The sequence below is a fragment of the Eretmochelys imbricata genome, chromosome 14 (genome assembly GCF_965152235.1).
Source record: "Eretmochelys imbricata isolate rEreImb1 chromosome 14, rEreImb1.hap1, whole genome shotgun sequence".
Classification (NCBI taxonomy): Eukaryota; Metazoa; Chordata; order Testudines; family Cheloniidae; genus Eretmochelys; species Eretmochelys imbricata.
The window spans coordinates 49,563,891-49,585,392 of NC_135585.1; the positions used below are offsets into that span (position 1 = coordinate 49,563,891).

At 45.6% G+C, this 21,502-nt stretch overlaps 1 pseudogene; it reads right to left on the bottom strand.

Annotated features, from left to right (window-relative positions):
* Nucleotides 1–4,080: 4,080 nt before the first annotated feature.
* LOC144274148 (butyrophilin subfamily 1 member A1-like) lies at nucleotides 4,081–18,298 on the bottom strand (annotated as a pseudogene).
* Nucleotides 18,299–21,502: the final 3,204 nt, after the last annotated feature.

Below are 21,502 nucleotides of genomic sequence, written 5' to 3' on the forward strand. Positions count from 1 at the left end.
GGCCTACACCCCCTCCCCTCAGAGCTGGGGCTGGGACCAGGGCTGTGTCTCTAGGAGTGCAGGGACACAGACAGGGGTCAAGGGGCTGAGGCTGGTGGCAGACATGGGGCCAGAAGTGGATTCCCCACATGCGGGGCCAGGAGGGGAGCCCCAGGCATGGGACCGGGAGTGGAGCCCCATGTAAAACCTGGGGATGCTGTAGTACCCCCCAACGCCCCTGCTTCCCATGCCTATGATTGTCTGGTCTTGTAGCTTTGATAAGCTGTAAAACTGTATAATTGTTTAATTTTATTAGAGCATCCATGAAGAATGTGGTATTTGGGAACATATGCAAGTTGTACATTGTTGTGGTTGTTTTGTGCTTTAAAATGTTTGTTTCTTTATGAAAATCAATCCAAAAAATCCTCTCCTCCCTCCCCATCATGCACACACATAATTGAAATAAAAATCACAATTGGGTCAAAAAAATATAAGTGATTGACTTAAAATCAATATTTTAAAAAATACATTTTGAGTTCCTATTTTTTGCCATTTGGTTTTTGAACCCTGACTGTGCACTCAGGTCTTAATCTTAAACTTTGCCCTGCAACCATAAAAGCTAGAAATTCATGTTTACTTGAAATGAAATCTGAGATTCTCACATCAATTTATAACTAGAGCATTCGGGCTTTCAGAAAATTACCGAATACTGTGAGACTTAAAATAAAAATCACACAAAGTTATGAGAGTTGACAACACTGGAGCTGGTCAAAAATGTTTAAACAAAAATGATTTTTTCAATCGAAAATGGCGTTTGGATTTTTTTTTAAAAAACTGATGATTTCCTATTATTGTAATGTTTCTAATTTCTCAGTGAAATGATGCTAAATGAAAAAAATATTTCAAATTGATTCAAAATGAGAAACCCTAATCAAATGGAATAAAAACATTTTATTCGCCCATCCCTTATCCTGTCTCAAAGGAGGAAAGGGAGCAAAAATGAAAACGGAAAAAGAAAAACTAAAATCGAATTTTTTGTTCAATAATACGTGATTGAAATTTGAAAAATAAGCAAATTCTTTTAAACAAAAACATAATTTGTAAATAGCTGTACTCCAACAGATTTCTTCATGATATTGCCCCTTGAATGGCTTTTCACACAGGAGGAGATAATCTGTTACACAATGTATAAATTTCCCTTTTTTAGTATGGCCTGAAGTCCCTACTCAGTGACACTCCTGAACACAGGATCAACTTGAGGCACATGCTCACTTCCCACTGAGTTCAGGAGGAGAAAAGGAGGCAGTTTTCTGCTTTGATTGATTCTGAGCATAATTGTATTTTTTACAAGAACAAAAGGATTCACCCCCTCCCCGCAGTCAAGAGGCAGAAAACTGCAATGAGAGCACAGGCAGAAAACTAGACTGATGGCCGCTGGGTTTGGTGCAGGAAATTTTCTGTATTCAAAATAGAGGAAGTTACAAATCTCCCCCAAGAACAGTCTTGGGTCCACTGCTCTTGAATAAAATTCAGCAAAACAAAGAAATGACGAATTCAACAAGCTGTAAAAGTCTTGTGTTACATTACTGTGAAAACAATCCGCAATGTATGTGACAGTCCATCACTTTCAATGTAGATGTACTGTCAAGTTCCCAGAAAGAGAGAAACAAATTCTCACAGGATTATTTACTCCTTGTGTTTTGAATAATCTGTCCAAGCAATAAGGAGCGTGCATTAGACGTTAGAAACAGTCCTTCTGGAGCAAAATTAACCCACCTGGTTGGGTCTTCTGAGCAGTCGGGTGTGGTCAGACTTGGCTCCTCTGGCTGGGACAGTCCCAGGCTCGGTGACTGTTCCCGTCGGTCACGGAGGCGGCTCAGCTCATTTTAGCGATTGAGGAGCTGCAGTTTTGTCTCGGGGCTTCTCCAGGGAAGGTTGTGAACAGAAACAGGGTTTGTTCCGATCGATAAACGTGGCTCAGCTCGCGGCCTTCGCCCGGGGACAGTGAAAGTAACACTGGAAATTGCCTCAGTCCAACCCCTGTCCCGGGGAAGGGAGAGTCTCCTCTTAAAGACACAGCCCCAGTCCCGCGGGGCCGCCAGTGCGGGGGGGACCGGAACTTTCTGTTAAAATTTAACATAAAGGGGGTTTGTTGTTGCGGGAGAGGGGGTTTGTTTTGGGGTTGTTTTTTTTCCTATTTAGTTGACTAGACGCAGCAAAAGCAGGAAGCAGATTCTCTCTGAAATCAGGCCTGGATTCAGGTAACTGGGTCACCTGAACAGCGGACTCTCAGCCCAGTCCGGATTTCAAAAAGAGAAAAGCTTTTGCTGACTATCATAAACTAAATGGCAACCGCCCCCCCCCCAGCCAACAACAAAGCCCCTTTTGTTAACATACAGTGACAGTTTCCCACTGACGATCGTGACCTTCCAAAACAGCAAGGTCATCAGAAGTGATTTGCTCTGTGCCGTGCTGGCCCCCGTCTATGAGAGAGACAAGGTGGAGGGTGTTTGATCTTTTACTGGATCAACTTCTGTTGGGGAAAGAGACAAGCTTTCCAGCAACACAGACCTAAAGAAGAGCTCGGTGTAGCTCCAAAGCTCCTCTCTCTCAACAACAGGAGTTGGTCCCCTAAAAGATTTGATCTCCCCCACCTGGTCTGAGTTCAACAAAACTCAAACTTCTGAAAACCAAGAAATACAGAGTTAAGGTAAAAAGAAAAGGAGTACTTGTGGCACCTTAGAGACTAACCAATTTATTTGAGATGCACAAATCCAGGTTTTCTCACCCTCCGCCCCCCCCCCCACTGCTGGTAATAGCCCATCCAAAGTGACCACTCTCTTCACAATGTGTATGATAATCAAGGTGGGCCATTTCCTGCACAAATCCAGGTTTTCTCACCCCCCCACCCCCCATACACACACAAACTCACTCTCCTGCTGATAATAGCTCATCCAAAGTGACCACTCTCCCTACAATGTGCATGGTAATCAAGGTGGGTCATTTCCAGCACAGATCCAGGCTTTCTCAACCTGCTCCCCCCCCCCACCCGGGAACACACACACACACACACACATAAACTCACTCTCCTGCTGGCAATAGCTCATCCAAACTGACCACTCTCCAAGTTTAAATCCAAGTTTAACCTGAACGTCAGGGGGGGTGGTAGGAAAAAGCAAGGGGAAAATAGGCTACCTTGCATAATGACTTAGCCACTCCCAGTCTCTATTTAAGCCTAAATTAATAGTATCCAATTTGCAAATGAATTCCAATTCAGCAGTTTCTCGCTGGAGTCTGGATTTGAAGTTTTTTTGTTGTAAGATAGCGACCTTCATGTCTGTAGTCGCGTGACCAGAGAGATTGAAGTGTTCTCCGACTGGTTTATGAATGTTATAATTCTTGACATCTGATTTGTGTCCATTTATTCTTTTACGTAGAGACTGTCCAGTTTGACCAATGTACATGGCAGAGGGGCATTGCTGGCACATGATGGCATATATCACATTGGTGGATGTGCAGGTGAACGAGCTTCTGATAGTGTGGCTGATGTGATTAGGCCCTGTGATGGTGTCCCCTGAATAGATATGTGGGCACAGTTGGCAACGGGCTTTGTTGCAAGGATGGGTTCCTGGGCTAGTGGTTCTGTTGTGTGGTATGTGGTTGTTGGTGAGTATTTGCTTCAGGTTGCGGGGCTGTCTGTAGGCAAGGACTGGCCTGTCTCCCAAGATTTGTGAGAGTGTTGGGTCATCCTTCAGGATAGGTTGTAGATCCTTAATAATGCGTTGGAGGGGTTTTAGTTGGGGGCTGAAGGTGACGGCTAGTGGCGTTCTGTTATTTTCTTTGTTAGGCCTGTCCTGTAGTAGGTGACTTCTGGGAACTCTTCTGGCTCTATCAATCTGTTTCTTCACTTCCGCAGGTGGGTATTGTAGTTGTAAGAAAGCTTGATAGAGATCTTGTAGGTGTCCCTCTCACACTCCCTTTCCTTCTCCCTTTTCCTTCATTGTCTCTTTTTCTACTCAGCATTTTTCTAGCCCTCACTTGTGATACCTATTTATTTTCCTCTCCCACTCTCCTCTCCTCCCTCCCACAGATCATCCCCCTTGGCTGCTCCATTCTTTCCCCTGATTTTATCCCTTCTCCTCCTGCTGCCCCAATGAGATCTAAGGACACAGATCTGTACAAAACGCTCTCTGCTGCTGCAGAGCTTCCAGCTTCTCCCAAAACCCTGATTGATTAATTCTGTGCCACCCTCACCTCTGCCTGTCCCCAACCCGATTGTTCATTCTACCTCCTGCCCAGCCCCCACATCTGCCTCTCAGGGCCCTCTGGCAGCTCCAAGGGGCTCTTCTTCCTCCCCCTCCCGTCCCTGAGGCTGCAGGGAGGGCGGGGAGGAGATTCTAGGGGTCATAGAGATGAGGAGCCAGAGGGTTGGGTAGGCAGAAGTCCTCTACGGTCATAAAGACTAGGGCATGCGAGGATAGAAAGGCTGATTTTGGGGCCCCCAGTGGGATATTCCGCCCCCTGTCTCAGGGACATAAGCTGAGCCTTGATCCTCCCACCCCCAACCAGAACCAGGGTCGGATTCTCTCCCCAGGGATGGAGCCTGGTGGGAAAGCGAAGATCGGGGCCCCATCATCAGCATCACTAAATGTCACCTGCCACCGGTCACAGTCCAGACAAACCCGGATCCTGCTGGGGACAGTGGCTCAGGGGCAGAGGGGCCTCAGGAGAGGTGAGAGCCCGGAACTGCCCCCCGCACTGCCCCACAGCCCAGATCCCCTGCTCAGGGCTAAGGCTGATCCATCCCTTCCTCCTCACAGACTCTCTGGCCACCCCCACAGCCCAGAGTTCCCCATCCCCCACCTCCACCTCCCAGCAATGTGTCTCCACGGTGAATCCCTCACAGCCCAGCACACAGGCCCGAGAATCAAATCTCTCAGGGTTGTCGGGCAGATTCTGCCATGTGTCTCCCCATCTCACACTTTTCCCATCCTCAGACAGGACGAGTTGGGACTGAGCCGTGTCTGGATCCAGCGTCACATTCACTAGGAAAAGAGAGAATCAGAGCGTGAGTGGCAGAGCTCAGCCCTGGGGGAGGCTGGGGCCATTTCTCACACTCCCCAGCAGCCCCATCCTGGCTGGGACAGGCCTGGATCCCAGGGAGCTGCCTCTGACCTGGGCTCCTAAGACTGAGCAGGGATGTCACTGCACTTCCTCAGTCTTTTTCTCTTCAGCTGCCAGCCAGGAAGGTGTCAGAAGTTTTTATTGAGGAGGGAACAGAGGAGGCAAGAACCAGCTTTAAACCCCAGAGGGAAGCTCCCTCCCCAATGCAGAGACGGGTCCGTGATGGAGTGAAAGGATCTTTCCCCTCCTGCGCCCACCTCTCCCCAGGGAGGGGACTAAAGACTCTGGCAGCCCCAGCAGATGGTACAACTCAGTGAACATTGGCAGAGCCTCCCCGCACCCCACCTTCAATCTCACTGTGTCCCAGCTCCCCCTGTGCTGGACTTTGCTGTGGGGCCTCCCCACTGCACCCGGCCTGCTCTGAAATGTCACAGCTCGGACAGCAACAGGCCACACGCTACCAGGACTGAACCTGCCCAGAATGGCACTGCTCAGCAGCAATCACAGCACAAAGGTCCAGTAGCCTGGGGGAGGGAGGGGTCAGCACCACTGAAGGGGGTTCATGGTGGAACGAGGCAGAAGCAATGCGTGTGGGGGGAGCAGGGGCAAACTAGGGTTTTGTGAGGCCCTGGGCCAGAGCAAGTGGGGGCTTCTCCCGACCTCTTCTCCCTGAAGTCCGCCATCCCCCCCTGCGCTTCTTCCAGGGAAATGGGGTCAGGGCACAGGGGCTTGCCACACTCCGCCCACCTGGCGCTCCAGGCGGATAGCAGGGCAAGCCCCTGCACCCCCAACTTCACTCCCCGGCTGAAGTGCCAGGTGGGTGGAGTGGGGCAAGCCCTTGAGCTCTGACCCTGCTCCTTGGCAGGACTGCTGGGCAGGCAGAACAGGTTGGGGCCCAGAGGCGTCCATTTTTCTGGGGCCGCCCAATTGGCTGGGGCCCCTGGGCACAGGCCCTGTTAGCCCAGTGGCTAATCCGCCACTAGGAGGATATGTGGAACAGGTGGCAGGTGGAAATAAGGAGAGGGTCATGCCAGTGATGTGGAGACTGAAGTGACGTCCTGTTTACCAGAGACAGGAACATACTTGGGCCATGGTGGATAGAGAGAGGAGAAAAGAGACAAGCTCACAGCTCTGATCATAGGAGCTTCCTACATCTTTATAATGGACCCAAGGGAACCCTTCTCTGTGATCAAGGCTTGAGGCTGGAGCAAGGGTCTCACACAGACACAGTCCTTGCTCACCCCATCAGTGTGGGGTCACTGCAGAGCTCCTGGCTTTCTTCAATGGGAAAAAGATGAAGGAAGAAACAGGGAGACACTGGAGATCAGCCATCAGCACAGGAAGATTAAACAAACTGCCCCTGGAGAAGTGGCTGTGGACTGGATCTGTACAATGAGTAGGAGCTGCAGTCTCAGATCTCTGCAGGGTGCAGCGCACATGCTGGCAGTGGAGGGGAAGGAAGAGTAGATGCGATATGATGTCGATTCAGTATAGTGTGGTAGGACATAGGCACAAACCCTGCCTCATGATGCGCAGTGAAATGCCGGGTGCTGGGGAGGTCTGCCCTGAACGATCACATCAACCCCCACATTCGAGGAAAAAAGGGGCACATTGCCTCATGGGAACAGATATTTGGACATTGATAAAATATGATCTTAAATTACCTTCTTCTATAGGTGCCACAGATCTTCTCCACCCTAAAACCAGCCACATAATTAGAGATGAGAGCGGATCTGAACACGTATTGCATGATTCAATATTGTACAAACTAATGACTGATGGAAAAAGAAAGTTCTTCCAGACATATACTAAAATGTAAAGCATCAGAACCTCCATTAGGTTGCATGAGTGTCTCTCTCCCAGGGTGGATCTTCACTGCAGAGTTAGCCCAGGATCTTACTTGTCTGCTTCCCCAAACTGTTACTTGTGCAAGCCCAAAAACTCTGACTCAAGTTTGGTGGTGTTTTACACCCAGGCTAGCTGGCAAGACTTTGGGTACAGGCTATTGCCCAGGGTCCACTTTAATTCAGGTTGGTTACGTCCCACACTTTGCAGTGTGGATGGAGGTTAATCATCTCAGGGGCTGATAGTTCACCAGAGCCTTCTGACAATTCCTCCTGGGCCATATTTTTTTGGCCACTACCCACTTTATTACTGTATTGCTTACCAATTTGTCAAATTAGCTTTTCGTGTGAAATTCATCCAGTCTAGTCTTTCCCCATATTTTATAAAGTTACATGAAAAAGCAACCACCCACATCCCCCAAAGGAATGACAGTAAAAAAGCAAACAAACAAAAAAGGGTTTCCAAGGGCAACAACTTTAAAAATTAAATTTAAAAGCAAACATCTCCACCACAATTAAACAAACTGCCACACAAAGATCGAATTTTGTTACAAAAACTTTCTTCTCAGAGCAAGGACAATGATACTTACTTATTTCTTTATCTCGTATGGCTAAAAATTAAACAGAAATAAATACATATTTTTGTTCGGCATTTCCCTTTTCTTATTTTTTAGCTTTCTTTATCACCAATATGACAGTGAAGGCTGAAAGACAACAAACTCATCCTCAAAATGTCAGACTAGAGGGCCCAGTGGTCCCTTCTGGTCTTAAACTCTGTGACTCTATGTGACTCTATTATCAGTTTTTCAAAATAGCTTTTGGTGTGAAATCTCTCCAATTTACCATTACCCCATATTTTACAGAATTACAGTAACCCTTCCCAGAATAATAATAAAAAGAAAGGAGAGAAACCAAAAGATGTCATATTGCAACAAAAGTGTAAACGTTAAATTTAAAATTGAACAACTCTACAAGAATGAAACAAGCTCCCACATGAGGATCCAATTTGATACCAAAAATAAATAAATGCTTGTCTGAGGAAGGACAATGACACTTACCAATTTCTGTATCTCGTTTGTCTAAAAATTAAACAGAAATACATATAGTGTTTGTTAGAAGTGTCCCTTTACTTATATTTTATTTCTCTTTATCATCAATACTAATGTTAAGGCTGAGAGATTGTTTCTATTCAACCTCCTCTTCAGGACAGTAAGGTGAGAGGATCCAGTGGCCCTTTCTGGTTTTAAACTCTGTGACTCTATAATTAATTCCTTCTCAGTTTTTCATTGGTGTGAAATATATCCACTTTAGTCTTTCCCCAGACAGTATAGAGTCACATTACAAAACAACCCGCCATCCTCCCCCAAAAGAATAATAATAATAATAAAATAATAATAATTAATAATAAATCATTCATAATAAAGCAACAAGCAAACAAACAAAAGGTTTCATATTGCAAGAACTTTAAAAGTTACATTTAAAAACGTTCTTGTCAGAGTAAGGACAATGATACTTACTTATTTCTTTATCTCGTAGGTCTAAAAATTAAACAGAAATAAATACATATTTTTGTTCAGCATTTCCCTTTTCTTATTTTTCAGTTTTCTTTATCACCAGTATGACTGTGAAGGCTGAAAGACATCAAACTCATCCTCAAAATGTCAGACTAGAGGACCCAGTGGTCCCTTCTGGTCTTAAACTCTGTTACTCTATGACTCTATTGATCATCAATTTCTCATATTAACTTTTTGCAAGAAATTTATCCAGTTTAGTCTTTCCCTACATTTTGTTAAGTTACAATACCCCCCACAAAAGAATAATAATAAAAAGCAAGTAAGCAAACAAAAAAAAAGTTTAATATTGCAACAAAATTGTAAAAGTTAAATTTAAAAGCACACAACCCCACCACAATTAAACCAGCTCCCACATGAGGATCCAATTTGGTATTAAAATTTTCTTGTCAGAGAAAGGATAATGACACTTACCAATTTCTGTATCTCTTTTGCCTGAAAAGCAAACCGACAGACACATATTGTTTGTTAGGACTTCCCCTTTTCTTATGTTTTATTTCGCTTTCTCATCAATATGAAAATTAAGCCTGAGAGATATTTTTTTCTATTCAATCTCCGCTGGAGGAGGTCAGATTAGAGGAGCCAGTCATTTCTTCTGTTCTTAAACTGTGTGACTCTATGATTCTATGGCTTATCAATTTTTCATATTAGCTTTTGCTGTGAAATTCATTCAGTTTAGTCTTTCCCCACATTGATTAAAGTTACATTACAAAACAAACCCCTGTCTGCCCCCAAAATAATTCTAGTAATAATAAAAAGCAAGCAAACAAACATAAAAGATTTCATATTGCAACAATTTTGAAAGTTCCATTGGAAAACAAACTTCCACATGAGGATCCAAACTGGTACAAAAAGTTTCTTGTCAGAGGAAGGAGAATGACACTTACTTATTTCTTTATCTCGTAGGTCTAAAAATTAAAGAGAAATAATATATACATTTGTTAGGCGTTTCCCTTTTCTTAGGTTTTATTTCTCTTCTTCAGGACGTCAGACAAGAGAGGGACAAGTGATTCCTTCTGGTCTTAAACTCTGTGACTCTATTGTTTATTAGTTTTTCAAATTAAATTTTGGTGTGAAATCTCTCCAATTTAGTGCCTCCTTCCCACATTTTATCACGTTACTGTAACCTCCCTCAACCAAAAAATAATAATAAATAAAAAAACAAACACGCAGACAAACAAAAACAGGTTAAATGTTGCAACTGAATTGTAAATGTTCAATTGAAAATCAAACAACTCCACAACAATTAAACAAACCCCCACATGAGGATCCAATTTCATACAAAAAATTTCTTGTCAGAGGAAGGATAATGACACTTACCAATTTCTATATTTCGTTTGCCTAAAAATGAAGCAGAAATACACAAATTGTTTGTTAGGTGTTTCCCTTTTCTTATGTTTTATTTCTCATTATCATCAATGTGATAAATAAGGCTTAGAAATTTTTTCTATTCCGCTGCCTCTTAAGGAGGTCAGACTAGATGATCTGGTCGTCTCTTCTGCTCATAAACTCTGTGATTCTATTAGAATCATAGAATCCTAGGACTGGAAGTCTAATCCCCTGCACTCGTGGCAGGACTAAATATTATCTAGACCATCCCCGACAGGTGTTTGTCTAACCTGCTCTTAAAAGTCTCCAAAGATGGAGATTCCACATCCTCCTTTATTCCATTTATTACTTACTCTGCCAGTTAGGAAGTTTTTCCTAATGTCTAACCTAAACCTTCCTCATGGCAATTTAAGCCCCTGCTTCTTGTCCTATCCTCAGAGGTTAATGACAACAATTTACTTCCCTCCTCCTTGTAACAACCTTTGATGTACTTGAAAACTGTTATCCCGTCCCCCCTCAGCCTTCTCTTCTCCGAACTAAACAAATCCAATTACTCTATTGCTTACCAGTTAATCAAATTAGCTTTTTGTGTGAAACTTACCCAGGTTAGTCATTCCCCACATTTTATAAATTCATATTCCCTCCCCCCATGAGAATAATCATAAAAAACAAGTAAGCAACCAAAAAAAAAACAGGTTTAATAATGCAAAAATAAATAAAAAGGGTAAATTTAAAGCAAACAACTCCACAACAATTAAACAATCTGCCGACGATGGAGTACAGCAGTTTAGAACCATGCCCTTGGGACGACATGGGGCCGCTGCCACTTTCCAGCAGCCAATGGACAGAGTGCTGCGGCTGCAGGGATCCGACACGGCCACCTACACGGACGATATCATCATCTGCAGGGAGAGCTGGGACGAGCGTATGGAGCATGTCCCTGAGGTATCTGGGGCTCTCAAAGAGGCGGGTTTGACGGCCAACCCAACCAAGTGTCAGCTGCCCACCCAAGAAGTCACTTACCTAGGGAAGGATGCCGGGGGAGTGGGGGGCGGGGTGGGGGAGGGGGAGATACGATCTTTGGTACAAAAGTCTTAGTGGGCTGCCCCGTCCCTTTCACAAAGTAGCAAGTCCGGTGGTTTATGGGATTAGCAGGATACTATTGACAGTTCATCCCGAACTTTGCTACCATGGCTGCCGAGTTGACAGACCAGGTTAAGGACACTGCACCCATGTCAGGCATTGGGAGAAGAAGAACACCCTGTTCTCTATCCCAGCAGGAAGCTATTTCCACAGGAGGTAGCCTAATCAGTCATCAAGAAGGAGGCCCTGGAGGTGAAATGAGCCACTGATGCCCTTACTTGTAGGGTTAGCCCTTCCACCTAGTAACTGACTGTGCACCAATCCACTGGCTGCGCTCAGTGACAGGCCATAATCCAGGCATTATTCAGTGGCTTCACTCAATGAAGCCATACAGCTTTCGGGTGGTAAAAGCGTGGACTTCTTTTTCACAGGATGGTGGGGACATGAACTGGCCCCAGGACACCCCAGCCCAGGGTCTGAGAGGGAGGGTGGGCGAGGGAGTATACAAACCCCACACTGCGTCTCACGTGGTGAAAGGACAGTACTGGGCCCAGGTAGCCCCGCACATCCAGCCCTGCAGAGCATGCTTCAATTGGAGAGAGGGCTGGAAAGGGAGCAACCCAGCTCAGACGGGAGAGGCTGGGGAGGAGGACAGACCTGCCCTGAAGGCTCCTGACAAAGGACTGACCGTATACTTAGCCCCATCAGGGCTGATGGTTTCATTGCCTTTTCTTTTTCTTTTCACCTTATTTTGGATTGGAACCGGGGGAGACCAGCAGTTGGTTGGAAGTGACCCAGGGAGGGCAACTCGGAAAACAACTTTGGGGACCAGACACTGTTGAACCTCCTAAGGCCCTGGCTCAGAGCCCAGAAGAGTGGGTGGGCCCAGGCTCCCCTTCCACTGCCCACCTCCCTGCCCTTCTGATTCAAAGAGGGCCAGGACTGCAAGATCTGCCCACTGGGAGGGGGCACTAAGTGTGCTAACCACTAGGTCACATAACCACCGATGACCCTATCACGCTCCTATAGGGGGATCCAATTGTGTACAAAAAATTTCTTCTCAGAAGGAAGAAAATGACACTTACCAATTTCTAGATCTCGTTTCACTAAAACATAAACAGAAATATGTTATAAATTTTTTATGAGCTTTTCTTGCCTTATGTGTTATTTCTCATTATCATCAATACAAAGTTAAGGCTGGGTGATTATTTTTACTCAACTTCCTTGTTTCTATTGCTTCCCCATCAAAAGGGAAAGTTTATCTAATTTAGACTTACCCCAAATTTTATTAAACTTGTTTAACACACCCTGTCCTGGGGCACAGCCCCATCCCAGTCAGGAAAAGACGAAAACTCCTCTGGGCTCAAGTGGCCTCATTCCTGCAGGGCCAGCTCCATTTGGAGGAAATGATCTCAAAAGAGAGAGGTTGTCACAGGAAGGGGGCCGCAACCAGCAAAAAGGCTGCTGAAACTCAGAGGAGCTGATTTCTGCAACAGAACCACTGGGAGGAAGAGAACGTGTGACCCTCTGCCACTCACAAGGGCCCTTCAGACCAGGTACAAGCAGGGATGTGTGCAGAAATTTAAATTTGATCCCTTTTGGAGGGGCACATTCTGTACCCATCCCTGGAGCTCGCTCCCCCCACTGTTCTGGCCAGGGAAGGACTTTGCTCTTTCCCCTATGCCCACCTTGGCAGAGCACTCTTCCCTCCCACACAGGAGCTTGCTCTTTCCCCCACACCAGCAGGAGTTCGCTTTACCTTGCCTCCGCCCTGGCCCTGGCAGCAGGTTACTCTTCCCTGCCTCTGCAGCCCTGGGGTTGTAGAAGCTCTGTGCCCTCGATGATTATTTGGGGCCCCGTGCCTCTGCTTGACCCCCCTCCCCCCATGCATGACCCTGGGTACAAGCTGACTGCAGCAGGAGTGGCTGAAGATAAATCCTGTCATGGGGTTCAGCTGTTCTTAAACTTCTGTCATGAATTCACTTGATCGATGCTACACTCCCTGGTGACTGGACTTGCCATTATTTTCTCAGATGCTCCATCGATATGTGGTCTAAGGCCCAGACAACTAAGCAGCACCCAGACTTATGTCTTCTAGCCTGCCCTGAGAGCAAACAGTCCTTTTACCCCAATGGATAGCAATGTCACATTAGAGGAAACTGAGGCACAAAAAATTCATTAAAATAATGCAGAAAATTCCCATTTCAGCACACCTTCATTGACAAGCCAGATCTCTATAGATTCTTCTCAAAGACTCTGAGACTGAGGCTGGTTTGCATTGAAAACTTACACTCCTCGTACACGTAGCTATGCTGACCTAACCCCCTAATTCAAAGGACTTTTAAGGGGAAAGGGTCTTTGGAAACATCCAAACAGGCCCTGAAATGGTCCAACCTGTTACACATACTAACCCTCCCCCACCCAACAAACACACAGAAATAAAAATAAATCAGAGAAACCAACAAGCGTATATGCAATTGTGTAACTTGGTCAAAGTCTGTATTTGTGGAAAAAAGGGAAATTGAAACTTACCAACTTCTTCAGTAAGTTTCGCTGAAAAGTACAGAAATAAATGTAAATTAATATCATCTCCTTGCTTCATTAAAAGTGTTTGAAGACGACTTCCTATAGGTACACAATTCATTAGGAAGGAAGTCTGATTGATTTGGAAATCAGGCAGATATTCTTTATGGATGAAGTTCAGCAGGTTAAGGACAGCTGTGCCTGAGTTATGTGACAGTGGGTATGATTTTTTAATTTCCTAACTGAGGAAGAAATGTGTTTCTTTACTGATTTACCACAAGGGCATTTCTACAGGGCCTCTCACTGTAATGTCCGGGTGCACTACACTTTATCAGCAGAAAAGAGATTTGAAGGACAAATATGAGAGGCTAGGCTTTGCAGAACCTTCTCTCAAGTGGGACCAGAGACAGACAGTGGTAATCTCCGGAGAACTAGCAGCAGAGGGAGATGAAGGACCAAGCAGAACACAGATGTATCTGCTATGATCCGATTCTCTGACTCAGTTCTATTGCCCAAGACTCTCCTCTCTCCTATTCTACTCCCCACTCCCTACACACACAGTCCTCTTCCGCTCTCCCCCCCACAGCCCTCCCCACCACCCTCTATCAATAAATTCACATGCATTCTTCTTCTTTATACAGGACAAGATCAGCAGATCACACCTTCTTTTAATATTAAATTCCTAAATTGCTCTAATTTATTTATTAGAACAAAATCTTTATTTACAGTATATTTCTTCCTCTGATATTTACCTTTCATTTTAAAGAGATAAACAGTGAGGCCAATGAAAGCAAACAAAACTACCAGGATCACACTCAAAGTCGCCATCAAGGGATTCACCCTCGGGAAAAAGAGATCTGAAAAACAAAACACCAGAACTTGTCTTAATTTGGCTGATTACAGTCAGATGTTTTGATTTCATACAAATACATAAATGGTGCCCAGCAGGATTTGTGCAAGACAAGAGTGAAAGAATGGCCATGTGTACACTACACAAAAATGTGTAGACCGCTGGGTTTGCTCTGGCCCCTTCCTAAGGGCCAGAGCATACACACTCCAGGGAGGCCCTGTTCCTGCCTAAGGGCCGGAACCCCTGGACTATTTGGGGTTCAGCCCCATTACACCGGTTGGGATGCTAACATCAGTTTGCTAATTTCCCCTGAGACTAGGCAGCAATCCCAGTGGTATAGTGAGGCGGTGTGGCCTCCCTCCAATCCAGAGTGGGAGGGACGACCACCGCACCACTACACGAGGGTAAAATGAGTCCATTTGTGGATCTTGACCAAACTGATGTAAGAAGCACAAGTCCAACTGAATGTCATTAGAAACAACATCACATGACGTAGGTGACGTTTCCCACAACAAGCAATGAACAGTGAGTTGGTGCAGCAACAAGATCACAAAGAGGCCACATGACAAACCTTACCACATTCAAAAAAATCACTGAGGTGAAGTTAAGGTTGCAGGATCATATTGTGTCAGTGGATTGAGTGAACATTTCTTCTAAAAAATGCTGGAAGATTTTTGTGTGTGTGCATACATGCGTGCAGGCTAGTATCAGGAAAGTCAGACTTCACATTAAATTTACATGAAATCCCAAACTTTGATTTTCTGAATACTCACAACTAAGGGAATCAAATTACCTAAACTGTGATCCCGTAAATATACCAGTCTCCTATTTTCTGTGTTTGTACGTGGATTCTGAAATATCCACCACAGATGTTTCCGTTCTTTTCTTCCTATGTTTTGTTTGGTTTCTGGTGGTGGTGAGTTCAGTGTGGGGTTTGGATGGTGACTGACCTGCTATATAAATGGCTGATTCCTTGTCTTGATTGAGAACGGTGTTCCTGATGCAACAGGACAAGTTTTGGTTTGAATGTTCTGTTATAATGAGAGCAGTTTATGTTTCAAACAGGTTGTTATCGCCACGGGATTTTGTTTCAGAGAGTGATGGTAAACGCTGCCCATTGAAATCTTTCCACAGCACCTCAGGCTCTGGGTACCAGCCAGCTGATCGACAAACCACCCGGATCCCTCCATCCTGGTGACCCTCCACAGAGATGAGAGGAGCAGAGCCCAGACCTAAGGGGAAAACACATAAAGGTGTCAATTCCATGAATTAATTTATAAAGCAGAAGGGATGAGGGACAGTTTGTGGATCCCTTACTCACACTAGAAAGCACTTGTTCACGGGGGTAGTCAGGAGAAGGGATAAATGAATACTGGATAAATGAGGGGATAAATGAATACTCAGTCTTGTCTAAGAGTGGTTAATATGTAGCTCCCCATCACCACCATCACCACTATAGAGTCTCAGCAAATAAGGCTGCATTTGATTTTAACTACACCCCTACATAACAACCAACCCATAAGAAGGCCATAAAAGTCTGGCAGCCCCACCTTAGCCACACATCCTAGAAACCACTGCAGAGCAATTGGAAGGCTTTATGTGTCCAGAAGGCCTTTCCCTCTTAATTAAAGACCCCTTTGGGAGTCAATCAAGACTGGGCAAGAAAGTGCCTTGCCCATCCTGAAAATGTGTTTAATAACACGTCGGGAAAGTTTTCAGCATATTTTCCCAAGTATGAAAGTGGCTGTTTGCTGAAAGTTAGATACACTGTGTTACTGCAAAATATTTCACAAGCAAGGAGTCACAGCTGTTGTGATAGGAAAGAACAAAGCCTGCAGACCACACACAGTTAAAACTGACACAAGGTACTGACCTGCTACCCGCAGTTCCAATACGGTTTCTTCATAAAAAGTACCATCTTGAACAAAGCAGTGGTATTGTCCTTCATCAGAGGGTCTGATATTGAGAATCCTCAAGGGAACATTTCCATCTGTGAGTCCGGCTTTCAAAAGCTCTGTCCTTCCCTCATACTCTGGCATCTGCCCTTCATACTGATCCTTCCCATCACGGTACAGGTGCACAAAGGATACAAATTCAGGTCGGAACCATCTCACCTCCATGTTTGCAGCGCTCATCCGGGGGGACAGGTGACAGGGGAACACAGCTTCCTGACCCAGGATGGCAGCGACAGGGTCAGGGGGTCCAATCACCGTGAATTTTGCTGGAAAATGCACCGGGACAGCAATAACAACAACAACAACCTTGGTGAGGCAGAGAACTGGGAATGGACATGCTCGGTGTATAGTTGAGACAAGCTATTCAAGTAGCCCCTTTTTCTAAGTGCTCTCAAATTGACACGCTTACTGACATTGGCATGAGATTTGCTGGTCCTCACCAGGAATAAGGGGAGGGTTGGTGGGCCATATCTGGTGTTCTTCCACCAAGGCGCTCCTGAGATCTAGGCCTATTGCTCTAGGCAACTGTTGAACTATTGTGGTTCAATACTTCATATGATCAAGAGACCAATTAACCAAACGTTGCCAAATGTATTGCCTAAGGACAAATCAGTACACTATGAAAAGGAGACATACATATCCTCCTTCTGGAAAGCAATCCTTACCTTGCAGTGTGCTCACCTTACACAGAAATTGTGCTTCAAAAATACACCACCAAAACCACTTATATTTATACCAGGGGTGTTTGCAAGTGAAAAAGCACTTTATCCATCACCCCCTCCAACCCCCCACTTCTTAATCTTGTTCTGTACGTTCCTTATTGCTGTTTCGGACAGAACATTCCAAACCAGGTGGGAGCACACGTACATCCCAGCCACTGCTAGGACATGCCATTCATGTCTCTTGGCTTTGATAGGCTTCTGATGTTCTACCGTGAACACTAACTTAACTTTAGCAAAGTTTGGTGGGATATTTGATGTGGGTGAACAGAATTGTTAGAAGAGCATAATACATTCCGTTAATTTCCCAGCACCACATGTAAAGAGAGAATTACTGTGCATATAATACCTAATAATAAGGTGGTGTATACTACACCTAACATATATGTATTAGCTAACAGGCCCAATAAAAAAAGTCACATGACATAGAATATCAGGGTTGGAAGGGACCTCAGGAGGTCATCTAGTCCAACCCCCTGCTCAAAGGGGGACCAATCCGCAATTTTTGCCCCAGGTCCCTAAATGGCCCCCTCATGGATTAAACTCACAACCCTGGGTTTCGCAGCCCAATGCTCAAACCACTGAGCTCCCTCCCCCAAATAGACTCCTAGTGGAATCAAAACGAGCTCCGATATTCCACAGTGGAGAGAGGAGGCGGCGCAATTGTCATGTAGGGCCCTCACCAGGGGCCCACACCATCAGGTATTGATACCTGTCCCCAGCCTCTCTCAGATATTCTAGTTCTTATTTCATTTTTGTGCACATGTGGGGCTCTAACTATGGCTCCGATCTCTGGATATCTCAGATCCTCTAAGATAATTTATGTACTTTATGAATTATTCTTGTTATGGTTAAACTCTTCAACAAGTGTCCAGTCAATGCTCTGGGCATCCTTGACAACCTTTTCAAGAGACTCGTGTGAAGAAACAGACCTGAGCCCTATCCCAGGAGCAAATAAAATAACCCCGCAGCAGCAACAGAATGAGAGCAAACAATGGATAATGAAGGTGCTGATCTTGTTGCGTGGTTACATTTACACACCGGGAGTAGTTACATTGACTCTGAGTGGAGCATGTTGTTCAGACACTTCAGGAGCCTCAATAAATTCTCTAAGAAACAGCAGCCACGGGGCGAATTCCTACCTGATCCCATCCTGTGAACAGAACAGGTAAGGAAGCAAATGATAATCCCAGGGAGAAGGGAGCTGTGGCAGGATGAATTCGTTAGTCTCTAAGGTGCCACAAGTACTCCTTTTCTTTAAACCTTCATCTGCACTGTAACTTGACCTAGACAACGGGAAGAAGGAGGAAAGAAAACTCATCTTAGTGAACATAACACTGAGACTAACAGGAAATCATTAAAGTCAAACATTAAAGAGGACACATTAAATAAGAAAGGAATAAATGCATTATTAAGTGAACTTTTTCATATTACGTAGTTAGAACAGCCATTTAAATAAACTGAATATGTGTTTCCTTTATGAGTCTGAATTTGTCCCATCCCTACAAAATCCACATTAAAAAAAGTCAGATCCGTGTAGAAGTTGGTAGTAATTCCATCAATGGAGAAAAAAGTTTTAAGGAATGAGAAACAGTGTGTGTTTGTCAGGTTTCAGAGAAGCAGCCATGTTAGTCTGTATTCGCAAAAAGAAAAGGAGGACTTGTGGCACCTTAGAGACTAACAAATTTATTTGAGCATAAGCTTTCATGGGCTACAGCTCACTTCATCGGATGCATGTGTGTTTGTGTATGAGAGAGAAAGATTCTTTGTTTTTTACCCATTTCTTTTCTTTCAACATATCAGAGGCAAAATGATTTAGTCCCATAAACAGAATTATCAAGTATCAGAGATAACAGAGAAAGAGGCTGCCCAAAAAGTTGGATTTGCAAGCATTTGTAACTTACTTTTCAAAACAGAAATCTACAATAAGTTAATTCATAGCCAGACTCCCTTTGAATGCATTGAGAGCAGGATCAGGTCCAGTTTTCCTGAATAAAATATAAAGAGGAAAGACAAAAAATTCTTACATTGAATAGCCACAATACACTGGTGTTAAATTCCAATGAAAGGGGAGGAAACAAAATCGCTCAGATAAAATTTGGAATATATAGTTCAAAAGCAAAGTTTATATTCAGAGTCAGATACATTTATCTGGGATTACTGGATCATTTTGCAGCTATTTATTCACCCAAAGACTAAATGTCTCGTAGGAGCTATCAAAGAGCAGCAGAGAGAGTATTCAAGTGACAGAAGCTCACCTACCTGATGACTCCTGGAAATCAGCTTTGGGACCGTTTTGAGCTCTCCCTGGCATCTCCGGGTTTTCTACAATCCTCATCCATTCTCCTCTGGGGGGTTTACATTTTCAGTGATGATTTCAGTGAGGCCAAATTAAGCGAGGAGAAATGACAGAGACAAGGAGCTGGATCCCAGGCTTTGCTTCCAAATATCTGCCAAAACGGTGTCTCTTTTTTGTCAAGACACTGAAGCGAGATGTGTCTCTCTCGAGGCCTCCACCACACTAGAAAGCGAAAGTAGGAAAGGGAGGGGCACGCGGGGGGGGGGTTCCGTCCCTTCACCCCCACATTGCCCTTTGGGGTGAAGGATCCTCTCCCGGAGAAGTCCACCCAGGGGTCCCGTCTTGACTCAGATCTACCCAAGGGCCCCAGTTTGGCGGAAGCCCCGTGAGAATTTCGCAGAGACTCGGCTCCCTGCTCCGCGAGACCTGCTACCTGCGGGACCGGATTTCTGACGGCGCTGGGTTCACACGCATCAGGGGCCCCCCGGTCGCTCCACTTCTGCTGCAGCCCAGCGGCCGCGGCGCCGGCTCCGCTCTCCAGCCCCTTCCCCTAGGACCGGCCCCGGGGCTTCTCCTCCGCCCCCCACCCCGCCCACTCGCTCCTGCTCTCCGCTGGCCGGCTGAGGGCTCCTCTCGTCCCCCCCGTCCCCCCCCGCCCGTCACTGGCAAGCAGCCTGCGGGGGGCCGGAGAGGAGCCCTCAGCCACTGCCCTGCCGCTCCTCCGGGCTGCCGGTGCCGCTTCGGGCTCCCCCGGGGTCAGGCAGCCCAAAGCCAGGGACTGTCACCCAGCCGCCCGGGGGGAGCGGAGCGGATGGAGTCCCTGCCTGCCGCTCAGCTGGGGGGGTGGGGGGGGCGCTAGGACTAGGGAGAAGGTGGGCGGGGGGGGATCCTGTTTACCCCTCCCCCGCCCTGCTGGCCTGCAGTTTACTCCTGGCACCTCCCTCGCTCCAGGGACCAACCCTAGCTCCCCCCCCCGCTGTGCTTTTGCCCCAGGCCCTGCCCCGCTCCAGTCAGCAGGGATTAATCCTCCCCCCATGCCCTACTGTGCTCGTCTTGCCCCTGGCCCCTGCCTCGCTCCAGCTGGGGACCAATCCTTCCCCCCCCACACATGCCCCCCTGTGCTCTTGCCCCTGGCCCCTGCCTCGCTCCAGCTGGGGACCAATCCTCCCCCCCCCGCACATGCCCCCCTGTGCTCTTGCCCCTGGTCCCTGCCTCGCTCCAGCTGGGGACCAATCCTTCCCCCACATGCCCCCCTGTGCTCTTGCCCCTGGCCCCTGCCTCCCTCCAGCTGGGGACCAATCCTTCCCCCCACACACATGCCTCCCTGTGCTCTTGCCCCTGGCCCCTGCCTCCCTCCAGCTGGGGACCAATCCTTCCAACCCCACTGTGTCTCGCTGTCAGGGCAGATAACAATCAATGATTTTTAAAAAAAATTAAAAAATTGGATTTTTTCATTTAAATTGGATTTTTTTGAGAAAATGCTTTTTGAGAAAAAAACCTATCTAAAGATGAGATATCTTTGAGCTATAACCTATCATAGAATAGGGATGATAAATTATATTTCTATAGTATGAGACAATATATTCATGTAATGTTTGAGAAAAGTTTTGTAAATGAGTTCTAATAGTTCATGGATTAGGGACCCAATCTTATGGGGTTCCACAGGCTTCTCTATAGATTATTTAGGTTAATCTTTCCATCTACCCAATGGGACTCAGTGCTCAGTCTAGAAGACACCATCAGAGATGCTTAATTTTTCAGTTCTCAAACTGCGGATTTGGGTCTCCAGAGGTAACATGCTTGTTAACAGCAAAAATGTTTTAAAATAAATAAATAATATGTAAAGGTGAGAAATAACAGACCTCAACTCTATTGTCCCTCTGCAAATTTGTGTACATGGAGTCAATCCCTTTGTACCTCTCTCTAAAAGTGCAAAGTTTCAAAAAGTTCAATGAATAGAAGACTGTTGGGGGCACAATAGATCTGGACAAGGAGAAGAAGTCTGGACATAAATGTGAAAAGCGAGGGACATATGCTTTTTTGTTAAAATATTATATGTTTGCTGTTGAAGAAAAAAATCCAGAATACTTAACGTTGTTTTCGTTAAATAAAATAATTGAAATGTCTGTCTGGTGATGTTCTCCTCCTAATACAGCCAGGCAAGAAAATCCTTCAATTATTAATGATTAATCTGTTGAATTGGAGATGGTTCACCTCCCAATGACA